The sequence below is a fragment of the Petaurus breviceps genome, unplaced genomic scaffold (genome assembly GCF_028583685.1).
Source record: "Petaurus breviceps papuanus isolate PSGF00001 unplaced genomic scaffold, PetGlider_PUasm1.0 76, whole genome shotgun sequence".
Lineage (NCBI taxonomy): Eukaryota > Metazoa > Chordata > Mammalia > Diprotodontia > Petauridae > Petaurus > Petaurus breviceps.
This window is the reverse complement of record NW_027186473.1, coordinates 32,603,647-32,617,703: the sequence shown is the minus strand read 5'-3', so window position 1 is coordinate 32,617,703 and position 14,057 is coordinate 32,603,647. Positions and strand designations below refer to the sequence as shown.

The 14,057-nt window shown below is 35.6% G+C and overlaps 1 pseudogene; it reads left to right on the top strand.

Annotated features, from left to right (window-relative positions):
• Positions 1-1,620: 1,620 nt before the first annotated feature.
• Positions 1,621-13,238, top strand: LOC138174937 (zinc finger protein 572-like; annotated as a pseudogene).
• The last annotated feature ends 819 nt before the right edge of the window (positions 13,239-14,057 follow it).

The window sequence follows — 14,057 nt, the reverse complement described above, 5'->3', positions numbered from 1 at the left end:
TCTATCTATCTATCTATCTATCTATCTATCTATCTATCTATCTATCTATATCTGTAAACATATATACACACATTCACATATGTATTCATATGAACATATACCCTCATATATAGACATATATATGTATATTTACATATGTATACACACACACACATATATATTTCTATTCCCTTCAACTACTGAGAACAGTTTCATAAGTAACAACTATTGTTTTTTCATGTAGGAATGTTAATAGTTCAACTTTGATAAGTTCCTTATGATTTCTTTTCCGTTTACCTTCTCATGCTTCTCTTGCTTCTTGAATCTGAATGTCAAATTTTCTATTCAACTCTGTTTTTTTCAGCAAGAATGCTTGAAAGTCCTCTATTCCATTGAATGACCATATTTTCCTTGAAACATGATACTCAGTTTTGCTTGGTAGGTGACTCTTCGTTTTAATCCCAGCTCCTTTGACCTCTGGAATATCATATTCCAAGTCATTCAATCACTCAATTTAGAAGCTGTCAGATCCTGTGTTATCCTGATTATGTTTCCACAATATTCAAATTATTTCTTCCTGGCTGCTTGTAATATTCTCTCCTTAATCTGGAAATTCTAGAACCTAGCTATAATATTGCTAGGAGTTTACTTTTTGCTGTCTTTTTCATGAGGTTATCCATGGACTCTTTCAACCTCTATTTTGCCCACTGGTTCTAAAACATCAGAGCAGTTTTCTTTGAGAACTTCCAGGAGGATGCTTTCTAGGTTCTTACTTTGGTAATGGCTTTCAAGTAGTCCAATAATTTTTAAATTATCTCTCCTGGATTTATTTTCCAGGTCAGTGGTTTTTCCCATGAAATATTTCACCTTTCCTTCTATTCTTTCATTTTTCTGGATCTGTTTAACAGTATCTTGATTTCTCATAAAGTAATTACCTTCCATTTGCTCCAATCTAATTCTGAAGCAATGATACTCTTCATTGAGCTTTTGAGATTCTTTTTCCATCTGGAAAATTCAGCTTTTTAAGGCATTCTTCTCCTCATTGCCTTTTTGAGCCTCTTTTGCCATTTGAGTTAGTCTGTTTTTAAAGGTATTATTTTCCTCATTCAGGCTGTTGACTCTCATTTAATAATTTTCTTGCATTGTTCTCATTTCTCTTCCCAATTTTTCCTCCACTTAATCTTATCTGCTTCTTAAGGTCCTCTATGGCCTTTAACCAGCCTGTATTTTCCTTTCAAGCTTTTCGTGCAGGAGTTCTGACTTCACTGTTTTCCTCCTGTTCCATGCTTTGCTCCTTTTTGTCCCCAAAATAGGAGTCTAATGTGGGAATCTTCTGTCTGCTTTGTTTCCTTTGCCTGGTCATGTTGCCCCTTAGTCACTTGACCCTTGGGCTGTTTGCCAGAGTAGGACTCTGCCACCAGACAGGGGAGATTTCATCCCAAACTCTGGGGTTTTCTCAGCTTCTTGAGGTATTAGATGGGTGCCCTCTCTGAGGTGGACTCACACCCCAGGACCTCCACCCTAGACTGCAATCCAGATCGAAGCAGGTTAAAGCAAGAGCGATTACCCTTCACACTGGTGCTTGGTCTCCCTACACTCTACAGGCCAGGAACTGAAGCTGCCACATGGTGTTGGCTAGCCATGCTGCTGTGTCAGGTGCTTCTCACCCCAGGGGCAAAAGCCATGCACTCCCACCTTCTGTGTCCCAACGTCCTTTGCACCTATGTGTTGATAAATCTGGAAACGGCCACAGCTGCTGCTGATCTGATGTCCCTCCAGCAGGTGGCTGCTCAGGCACACCCTGGGACTAAAGCCGCAGCTTGGGCCTGGGCTCAGTTCCCAGAGCGCTGTGCTGGCCTCTTGCTTCTGGCCTCCTGGGCTTTCTCAGGAGGAGGTTAGCTTCTCTGTGTCATTTTGTGGGTTCTGCAGCCCTAAAGTTTGTTTAGAATCCCCTTTTCACATGAATTGGGGAAGGTGGAAGCTGGAGCCTTGTGGAGGTCCTGCTTCTACTCCACCATCTTGACTCTGCTCCCTGGAAGATGCATTTAGTAAACTCAATGTCAGAATCATTGGAGTACCTGGAAGCTACAGTCAAAAGAAAGACATGGTCATCACCTTTCAAGAAATTATCAAGGAAAAATGCTATGAAATCCTGGAACCAAAGGGCAAAATATGGGTTGAAAGAATTTCACTGACAACTTCCGGAAAGCGATCCCAAAATAAAAAACCCCAATGAATATTATACACAAATTTTAGAACTACCAGGTGAAGGAAAAAAAATATTCCAAGAGTTCAGAAATAAACAATGTAAATATTGGGCAGCCTCAATCAGGATTAGATAGGATTTAGCAGCTGCACCATTAAAGGACTGAACATTGTAGAATTTGGTCTTCCAAATGACAAAGGAGCTAGGACTACAGCCAAGAATTGCCTACCCAGCAAATTAAATATAATGCATTAAAGGAAGAAAAATAGTTGTTTAATGAAAGAAGAATTTTAAGCTTTCATAAACGGACCAGAATCAGACAAAAAAATGTCTTCCAATATCAACACCCAAGAAAAACCTAAAAAGGTAAAAAAAAATGGAAAAGAAAACAAGAAGGTGTTTAATAGAGCTGAACTGTTATATCCATACATGGAAAGATGATATATATATATAAATTTTAAATGTATCCTTAATAATGTACCTAGAAAGAATATACACGGAGGGTACTTTTGTAAGGTGAATTTGAATGGATGATATAAAAAATAAGGGATGAGAAAGAGGTGTACAATGGATGCAGAAGAAAGGGAGCAGTAGAGTGGGATAAATTATTTCAGAGGAACAGGAATGAAAAAACTACTAGAGTGGAGGGGAAAATGGGAGAGTGGACTATGGGCATTTCTTGAAACTTACATCAGTATTGGCTCATATACATACACATATACACATACACACACACACATATATATATATATACATATAATACACATATACATATACATGATTGGTTGAATATAGATATTTATCTTGTCTGGCAGGAAAGTGGGAGGGGATATCAACTAAAGGGGGCTGGGAGAACTGACAGAAGAAAGAACATATGGGTTATGCTGTGGACTGAAGCAAAAAATTGTCAATGAAAGAAAGGGTGAAAGAAGAGAGAGAATAAAGAGCAGGAAATATAGGATAGAGAGAAATACACAATAATCATAACTGTGAAAGTGAATAGGATGAACTCTCCCATTAAACAGAAGTGGATAGAAGAGTGGATTAAAACCAGAATCCTACAATATGTTGTTTAAAAGAAACACACTAGAAGCAGAAAGATACATATAGTAAAGGAAAGGGTCTGAAGCAAAATCTATTATGCTTAAACTGAAGTAATAAAATCGAGTGGTAATCCTGATCTCAGACTAAAAAATAGGAAAAATATACCTAATAAAAAAAGAGATAAGGAAGGAAATTACATCTTGCTAAAAGGTACCAAAGACAATGAAGTAATATCAATATTAAACTTATATGCACCAAGTGTTATAATTTCAAATTCTCAAAGAAGTTGAGGGAGTTACAGGTTCATGACCAAACAAGACCTAGCAATTATGAAATGCAAAATACATAATTTCATGTTATGAAATTAAAAGGCTTTTGCATAAATAAAACCAATGCAACCAAGATTAGAAGTAAAAGAGAAAGCTGGTAAACAATCTTTACAGCAATTGTCTCTGATAAAGCTTTTATTTCTCAAATATGTAGAAAACTGAGTCAATTTTACAAGAATACAAACAATGCCTCAATTGATAAATGGTTAAAGGATATGAAAAAGCAGCTTGCAGATTCAGAAATCAAAGAAATTTAAAGGCATATGAAGAAGTGCTCTAAATAACTTTTGATTAGAGCAATGCAAATTAAAACAACTCTTAGGTGCCACCTCAGACCTATCAGATTGGCTAATATGATAAAAAAAAGGAAATTGAAAAATGTTGGAGAGGATGTGGGAAAAATGAGACATTAATGTACTGTGGGTAGAATTGGGAACTGATCCAACCATTCAAGAGAGAAATTTGAAACTATGCCCAAAAGGCAATCAAATTGTGCATAACATGTAATCTAGCAGCACCACTAGTAGATCTGTATCCAGAAGAGATCACAAAAAAGGGGAAAAAATATAGCGGCCCTTTTCATGGTGGCAAAATATTGGAAATTGAAGGGATATTCATCCATCGAGGAATAGCTGAATACGTTGTGGTATATGATTGTAATGTAATAAAATTGTGCTATAAGAGTTGATGAACAATGAGATTTCAGAAAACAAAAAAAAAAAACAAAAGAAAATCTGGAAAGGGTTGTACAAACATAAATGAAAAGTGAGATGAACAAAACCAGGAAAAAAGGCCTTATTGTGTGATAGTCAACCATGAATGACTGAGCATTCATGAATGAATGACCATCTCAGCAACTCTATTATCCAAGACAAGTACAGAGGACTTATGAAGGAAAATGCTATCCACATCCAGATGAAGAACTAATGCAGTGAGCTGAGATGGCAGAGTAGAAGCAGGACCTCCGTGTGGCTCCACCTCCCACCACCTCCAATACATGTAAAAAGTTGCTGCCAAAAAAATTTTAGAGCTACAGAACCCATAATGTGACAGACAGAAACAAATCTCCCACTGAAAGAAGCCTGGCAGGACAACAGGAAATGTCTATCACACCACAATGAGAGCTGAATGCAGTCCCATGTGAGCATCATTCCATCTTCAGGGTGGTCCCAACCAGGGGCAGTCAGAGCAGTCTTCAGGAGAGTGAATCAGCAATAGCTGTGGCAGTTTCCAAACTTCTCAACCAATAAATGCCAAAAACAAAGTAAAAGGTCAGTGTAGCAATCTGTTGGAACTGGGTGTAGAAGAGCATGGTCTGACCACTGCCCCCAGGGTGAGAAGTGGCAGAGGTTCACCACTGCAGTTGCTGCCACATCACTGCTTCCAGAGCTCTTGGTCTGCAGAACATAGGAGGACCAAGCAAATGTTCAGAGGGTAATTGCACTTGCTTTAACCTTCTTGTATCTGGATTGTGGTCTTGGGTGGTGGTCCAACGGTGTGTGGCAGTGTGCCAGAGATTGAGGGGCTACAGAGAGGGCATCCTCCTGATAGCTCCAGCAGCTGCGAAAACTGCAGAGATTTGGGGCATAGCTCTCCGCAATCCAGAAGCAGAGTTCTACTATGGCAAAGAGATCAAAAGTCAAATAATTGGCTGGCAATATGAGCAAGCAGAGGAAGCACAAACAGACCATAGAATGCTTTGGGGGTTACAAAAAGGATCAAAGAATTGAACGGAAGATAGACAACAAAGTCAGAACTCCTGCATCAAAAGCTACCATGAGAAATATGAATTGGTTACAGGTCATGGAGGAGGTCAAGAAGAATTTTGAAAATAAAGCTAAAGAAGTGGAGCAAAAAATGGGAAGAAAAATGAGAATGACAAAAGAAAATAATGAAAAGAAGTCAACAACCATTTAAAGAAGACCCCCAAAAATTGCCAAAGAAAATAACACCTTAAAAAGTAGACTAACTCATTGGCAAAAGAGGCCCAAAAGCCAATGAGGAGAACTACTTAAAAAGCTGAATTTGCCAGATTGAAAAGGAAATTCAAAAGATCACTAAAAAGAATAATTTCTTCAAAATTAGATTGGAGTAAATGGAAGCTAATGACTTTATGAGAAATCAAGATACTATCAAAGAGATCCAAAAAAATGAAAAAAATAGAAGGCAATGTGACATATCTCATTGGAAAAATCACTGGCCTAGAAAATAGATCCAGGAGAGATAATTTATAAACTATTGGACTACATGAAAGCCATGATAAAAAAAGAACCTAGACCTAATCTTTCCTGAAATTATAAAGCAAAATTGCCCTGATGTTCTAGAACGAGAGGGCAAAGTATAAATTCAAAGAATTCACCAATCGCTTCTTGAAAAAGATCCCAAAAAGAAAACTCTTAGGAATATTACAGCCAAATTCCAGAATGCCCAAGTCAAGGAGAATATACTGCAAGCAGTCAGGGACAAACAATTTGAGTTTTATGGAAACACAATCAGGATAACACAAGATATAGCCACTTCTATGTTAAGGGATTGAAGTGCTTGTAATATAATATTCTGGAGGTCAAAGGAGTTAGGACTAAAACCAAGAATCATCTACACAGCAAAACTGAGTAAAATCTTTAGGGAAAATATGGTCATTCAATGAAATAGAATATTTTCAAGCATTCTTGATGAAAAAAAAAACAGAGCTGAGCAGAAAATTTGACTTTAAAGTACAAGTAGCAAGAGAAGCATTAGAAGGTAAAATGAAAAAGAAATAATAAGGAATTTATCAAAGTGGAACTATTTACATTCCTACATGGAAAAATTATAATTGTAACTCATAAGACTTTTCTCAGTATGAGGATAGTTAAAGGTTATATATATATATACATATACATATACATATACATATGTCTGTGTGTATACATACATATATATGTATACATAAATATATGTATGTATAGGAGGGTCTGTGTGTGTATAAATATGTGTGTGGGTGTGCATATGTATATACATGTCTACAGAGAGGGCACAGGATAAATTCAATATGAAGGGATGATATCAAAACAAAATTAAATTAAGAGGTGAGAGGAATATATTGGGAGAAGGAGAAAGAGAGAGATAGGTCAAAGTAAATATTCTTATATAAAAGAGGTAAGAGGAAACTATTATAATGGAGGGGAAGAACAGGAAGGTGAAAGGGAATGGGTCAACCTTACTCTCATTAAATTTGTCTAAAGGAGGGAATACCATGCACACTCAACTGAGTATCTTAACCTATAGGAACATGGGGGGAGTTGGGATAAGAGGGGGAATGATAGAAGGGAAGTGAGATTATGGAAGAGGGTAGGTAGAAGTAAACACTTTTGAAAAGGGAAAGGGTCAAAGGAGAAAATAGAATAAGTGGGGTAGAGGGATAAGATGTAGGCATTTATAGTCTTTCACAATGTAATTACTATGGAAATATTTTGCATAACTACACATGTACAACCTCTATTGAATTGCTTATCTTCCCAGTGAGCTTGGGTGAGGAGGAGAGAAGAGAAAAAAATCTGGAACTCAAAGTTTGAAAAACAAATGTTGTTAAAAAATTGCTTTTTTTACATGCACCTGGGAAATAAGATATACAGGCACTAGTGAATAGAAATCCATCTTGTCCTATTGGAACGTTTGGGGGGGGGGCGGGGATGAAGGAGGATATAAGAGAGAACAGATTAGAGGAAAGGGTATTCAGTAGACTCCTTATTTTAGGGTGGGGATAAGGGAAACATGGGGAGAAAAATTTGTACCTCACAATCTCATGGAAATGAATGTTGAAAACTAAAAATAAATACATTAGAAAAAAAGAATTAATGGACTCAATGGAGATTGAAGCATACTTTTTTCAATTATTTTATTTTTTTCATGTTTCTTTTCCTTTGATATGTTTCTTCTTACACAACTGTGACTAATATGAAATTTATTTTTATCTTGTAGCACATGAACTATATCAAACTCTAGCATTTTCAGAAGAAAGGAGAGAGGCATAAAAATTTAGAACTTAAAGTCTCAAAAAAATTAATGCTCAAATTGTGTTGACTTGTATCTGGGAAAGAATAAAATCCAAGAAGCAATAAATATGTGCTTATTGCAAAAGGATTAGTGTGTTTTGTGTGACTCAAAGAAAGTGATATCTGGTCCTGATAGAGGATTGTATATTTGTACAATGGCAGCATGATGTCATATCTATACCTAGGAAGTGGTCTGTCTTATTTTTCATTCATCAAAACATAATATTTTATTTGTATAAAAGATATAATTTTGTTTATAAGTTCAAAGCATTTTTGTATTCACAAAATATTGAGTTTGTCACATTAAGATATGAACCACCATTATTACCAAGCAGTGAAGTTAGTTATCATTGTAAATACATTCTGCCTCATGATTCATTTGCATTCAAAATCAAATTAATACATGCTTATCAGAGCATTAACTAGAAATCTTTACAACTGAGTTAAATAGCATAAAGGGATGTCATTTGGATTTGGTGGAAGAAAGGGGATGAAATTAACCAACAGTAGTAAATTCATATCACCTTTCTTTTCCTATTTTAACTAACTCTTCCTGTGAAGAGGTAGTGAAAGTTATCATTTCTAAGTTCTGATGGAGTAGAAGAGATACCATTACTCTTTATTTTTAATAGGCTGGCATCAATCCATAATCTTCCTATAGTTGTGATTTCTATGATGTCCTGAGCATGGGAGATATAAAGGCAAATGTGAAATTTTTCTTATTCTTGGGGAGATTATATTTTACCATAAATTCAAAATCTCATTTTTGATAATATTCCTGATTCTCATTAACATGGTCCTAAACTTGCTAATTTCTGAAAAAAAATCAGTTCACATACTTGATTGATTAAAAGAAACCCAAACTATTTGATTCTACTATTATTTTGAAATTAATCTTATTTTATTTTCTTATTTAAAAAAATGGTTTTCTTTATTTAAATCCAGTCCTTGTAACATGCAATAACCTTGACATTATGATATTTTCATTCCTCTCATTCCTAAATTCAAGTAAAATTTAAGTTAAGCAAATAAATCCTATACTTAATTGCATTCACTCTGTTTCCTTTTTAGCTGAAGGAAATCAGTATTAGAGATAAAGGTGATAAATGCAACAGAAGTGAACCTTAGGTAGTTTATAAAAACAAATTGTGTTCTGGAAAGAAGTTGTTGGAATGATCCAAAAAATTAATTGAGAGGTTTTTGTATATTAAATAAGATAATTCAACAGCTATTGGTAGTTTTACATGAAGGAACATGTCTGTATTCACATGGTTACTTTATTTTGTTGATGAGAATTATTGGTCTAAAGGAGCCCAGCACTGGCAGTGAAAAATAAAAGTGACAGGAAGTAGGAAGAGGGAGGTAGAGAGAGAGACTCTTGTTGTTTATATGATACCGAGTAACCAACATTCCCCCTCTGAAAATATTACCTAAATTTAACAATTCTAATTTATTAAGCCTAGTATTACAACATATGATTTATGGATCTATACTAATAAAAAATAAAATGTCTCAATGTATAAAGGTGTGAGCAATAATTTGCTAAAAGACATTAAGATTTTTTTTGCCTTCTTAAACTTGCCTTTTGCCTTCTAGCATATATAAAATGGTTCAGTGGAACATAGGATGATAGATTTTAAAGCTGAAATAAATACTACATGTTACCTATTCAAACTCCATCATTTTATACCTGATGAAAGAAGCAGAGAGAATTCAATTGACCTTCCTTGTGTCACACAGTTAATTAATCAAAGAAACAGTCAGGAGACAAACCTAGTCCCTTTGGCTTCAGACATCTTGGAATAGTAGCTGGATTTTATGAGCATGGAAAAAGAGTGTGGGTTTGAACCTTGCCTCTGACATTAGCTATGTAATCATGGTGAGTCACTTTCTCCCATTAAGCCTCAGTTTCTTTATTTGAAAAATGAGAGAGTGGAAGTAGATGGTCTCTAATATTTCTTCCATCTCAAATTCATTGATTCTACTTTATAAAGCCATGTAAACAGTAAATCAGGGTTTTTTTTTAATCTCAAAAGTGAAAATGATAACTCTATTGCTTTACTCACTGGGATATAGTGAGCTTCAAATAATTTAATGTAATTAAAATTATATAAATAACTGTTATTATTAGCAGTAATTAGAAGTTTTTTTTAAATTAATATTAACTTATTTACTTACTTTTAGTTTATGACATTCAGTTTCACAAGCTTTTGAGTTCCAAATTTTCTCCCAGTCACTCTCCTTCCCCCTCCCTATGGCAGAATGCAATCCTATATAGTTTCTACAAGTAACTTCAAATTAAACCTTAGTTAAGTTCTAAAGAAACATTTTAACCAATGGAATGAACAATGAGAAAGAACAAAACAAAACAAAAAAAGAGAGAGACTAAGCAGTTTGATTCAATCTATATTCAGATTCTGTAATTCTTTCTCTGGATGTGAATAGCTTTTTCCATCACGAGTCCTCTGGAGTTGTCTCATAACCTTGCATTGCTAAGATGAGCCCAGTCTATCAAAGTCAGTCATCACAGATATGATGTGTCTGTAATTGTGTACAAGGTTCTCCTGATTCTGTTCCTCTAACTGTTCCTCTCACTCAGCATCAATTTATATAAGTCTCTCCAGTTTAATATTAAATCTGTCTGCTTCTTTTTTCTTACAGCACAATAATATTCCATTGCATTCATATACCACAACTTTCTTAGCCATTCCCCGATTGATGGGAACCCCTTTATTTCTAATTCTTAGCCAGCACGAAAAGATCCACATATGTGTACATGCATATATGTATGTATACATACATATATATTTGTGTGTGTGTGTATATATATATATATATATATCATGTAGAAAAATCCTTTTATAGATAGTTTAATTAACTCTTCATTTGTTATCATCGAGCCAGGCTTGCACCTGCCTTCCTGAGTGTTATGAAGAAAGACACTACAGAAGAGTTAACATAAAAAGAAAGAAATAACACTTTTCCCTTTAAAATCTTTTCTTTGGTTCAAATTTATGATATATGTGCCAAAAACAGAAGCTCCAGAAATGACATTAAAAACTGTGATTGGTATATAATGAGGGTAACTAGTTTTTTTTTACAGTTCTCATAATTTTAATGTCAAAGTTGATGGCATCAATCCATGAAATTATTGTTGAACTGTTTTAATTGGTGGCCTAATGACTTTCTTGCTATCATAGGGCCTTGATAGAATCCATATCATTCTTTCTTTATAACTATGCTATATCCATGTGTTGCAAAGATTTAACTGTAACTCATAGTTCTGAATGTAGACCATATTCTTAGAATGAGATGTTGGTTTTATTTTGCAAAATAGCCTTTTTGAAGTGTATGTTGGTCCAAAGCCCAAACAGCTTTTTAAAAAATGTAATTTAGTGGTATTTGGTGTTCTTTTTCCTGGATTTATTTTGTTTATATCTTTACAATCATTTCATGTAAGCACTTAATATCTGTGCACCATTTCTATTAACTTATCTTCACCTAAGTCACTCGGGGCAAGAGGATTAATTATCTCAGGAACTGTGGTGGTTTAATCTATTTATTTATTTTTACATCATATTATCACCAACAGATTTTCAACAGCTTTTACTTTGTATTCCCTAGTTCTGACAAGCTATGGAAGTTTTAACCAAAGTAGAAGGCCATAGTCTATGGATGTACCTAAAAAGAATCTATCTCATCTGTTTGAATACTTGAATAATTAAGAGAGGCTAGCAGCAGAAGTTTGGCCCATAGATCATTTGCTTGGGAGTCTTTGTTAACCATTTATATAACATATAAAAGAGGCATCGTGTTGGGTGTGTCCAAACTAGTATTACAAGAGTGTAGGAATAGAACCAGATGCCACGTCAGGACCCAACTATTTATGCCAAATCCCTTTTATTATAGAAGAGGAAACTCACACTCAAAGATGTCAAGGGAATTGCTCAAGGTCACACAGATAATAAATATTGAAGGCTGGATTTCAAAAGAGGTTCTATGACTCTAGGAACTCATTCCATTTCTCATTGTACTGCACTGTCTTCTACTCTGCTCAGGGGTAGTGGGCTTGTTCCTTCCTCTCTGCCCTCTTTTCCCCACGATGTCTGCACACCACACACATAGAGCCCAGGGCTTTGACCCAGAGCAGATTTCAGATATCTCAGCTGGTTATGATCTCCCTGATGGAGCAAGGGGAAGAATTTGGAAACTCTTGACCATAAATACTCTAAGGATGAGGACACTAATGACATACCATCAGAGTGGTCTGAGAAAGATGTTCTCCAAAACACAGAACATGAGGATACTAAAGAAATTCATTAGGAAGGAACAAAGTGGTCAAATTCTGGAGTCTTGAGTGGAAAGATACTCATGAGAGTAATTGCAAGACAGAAACTCAGTAGGGGAAACTTATGGGAAAAGAACAAAAGAAATCTCTATTTCCTGTAAATGGGACATCAGATAAAACACTGATATTACTGCCTATCAGACACTACCCAAAAGAGGCAAATCCCACAAATGTCTTCGATGTCAGAAGAGCTTCAAGAGCTCTCACCTTCAAACTCATCTAAGGATTCACACAGGAAAAAAAGCCTTACAAATGTTCAGAGTGTAAAAGTAGTTTAGTAATGACTCTCATTTGATTCAGCATCACAGAACTCACTCAGGAGAAAAGCCCTATCAATGTAATGAATGTGAGAAAAGCTTTAGCAATACCTCACACCTTATTATCCATGATACAACACACACAGGAGAGAAGCCTTAGAAGTGTCCAGAATGTGAGAAGAGCTTCAGTAGCAGCTTGCATCTTATTCAGCATCACAGATATCATACAGGAGAGAAACCTTATGGATGTCCTGTGTGTGGTAAATGCTTCAGTCACAGCTGTGTCTAACTGAGCATCAAAGGACCCACACAGGAGAAAAGCCCTATAAAGGTCTTGATTGTGGGAAAAGATTTAGTCATAGTTCCAGTCTTGCTTGCCATCAGCATGCACACACTGGTGAGAAACCCTACAAATGAGTGTGGGAAAAGCTTTGGTTGTAACTCTACCCTCATAAAGCTTCAGATAATTCAAACAGGAGAAAAAAACAACAACATATAAATGCTCAGAATGTGGGAAATATTTTAGCCACAGCTCAAAATTTATTTCACACTGGAAAACACACATGGGAGAGAAATTCTATGAGAGTAAAGAATTTGGAGTATATTTGAATTACAATTGTAACTCAGTAGAAAGTCAGAGAACTGTCAGGAGAGAAAATATATGCGTTGTGAATGTGGGGAAAGTTTCAACCTCAGTTCACACCTCATTAGACACCAGAGAACACACACAGGAGAAAAACCCTATACATGTCCTGAATGTTGGAAAACTTTCAGTCAAAGCTCCACACTGGTGATTCACTGAAAAAGTCATACAGGAGAGAAACCATATAAATGTCCTGACTGTGGTGAAGGTTTCAGTCAAAGCTTTAACTTTACCAGGCACCAAAAGACCTAGATAGGAGAAAAACTTTATAAATGTACTGACTGTGAGAAATCTTTCAGTTGTAGTGCCTACCTCAATCATCATCAGAAAACACATAAAAGAAAAAGTTCCTTCAGTTCCCTGAAGTTGAGGAAAAGTTTACTCATGAATGGACCTAAAAAAGTTTGAAGTGCAGGTGGGAGAGCATGTGGATTTCATCTACTCCTTTACAATTTCCAAATCTGTTTCCTCCTGAGATGAAGTTTCTTGCAACTTTTCTTTTGATCAACCTATCACAATTAAAGTATTGTAAGATCTGTTTACTACTGAATTTCTTTGGCTTATCATCAATACCTCTGGAAAAGAGAGCTAAGGCCACTCTGCTTAGAAGATGCAAATACTCAAACCAACCAGGTCATGGATCTTCCCAGTGAAAAACAGTACCAAGGATGGACAGAAAACAGAAATTTTATTTAAAGTAAGACAGGAATCGTTCAGAGTACTCCTAAGAATAACTTAAAAAAATAAACCTGAAACCTTGAAGCTAAGACTTGATAACGTTTGTGATTTTCTCTTGCAATTTTAGGTGTAGGCAAACTGTAATTTGTCCCAGATAGCTTGCTGATAAAATGATTCTGCTGAAGATCAGTGTGGTCCTCTGGCTTTTTGTGGAGGAAGGTGCTCAGGCAAAAAAACAAAACAAACAAAAAAAAAATGGGTTTAAATTTGAACAGTCTTGTTCCTTGAAAATTAACTCTTGTAGAGTGTGGCACAAAGTCAATCATAAGTAAGTACTAAGTAAATCTTATCTGACCAGTAAAGATTTTCCATAAGTCCATTAGAGATCTAAAACTATGTATGGGTTTTCTCTTCTAGATCAGTCTAAAGCAGCAGTGAAAGAGAGTGTTGAAGAACAATGGATTTTGAGCAAGTTATTCAAGAGGTATTCTGGAATTCCCAGTCAATGGATCATTAACCTATAACCTATTGAGATCCCC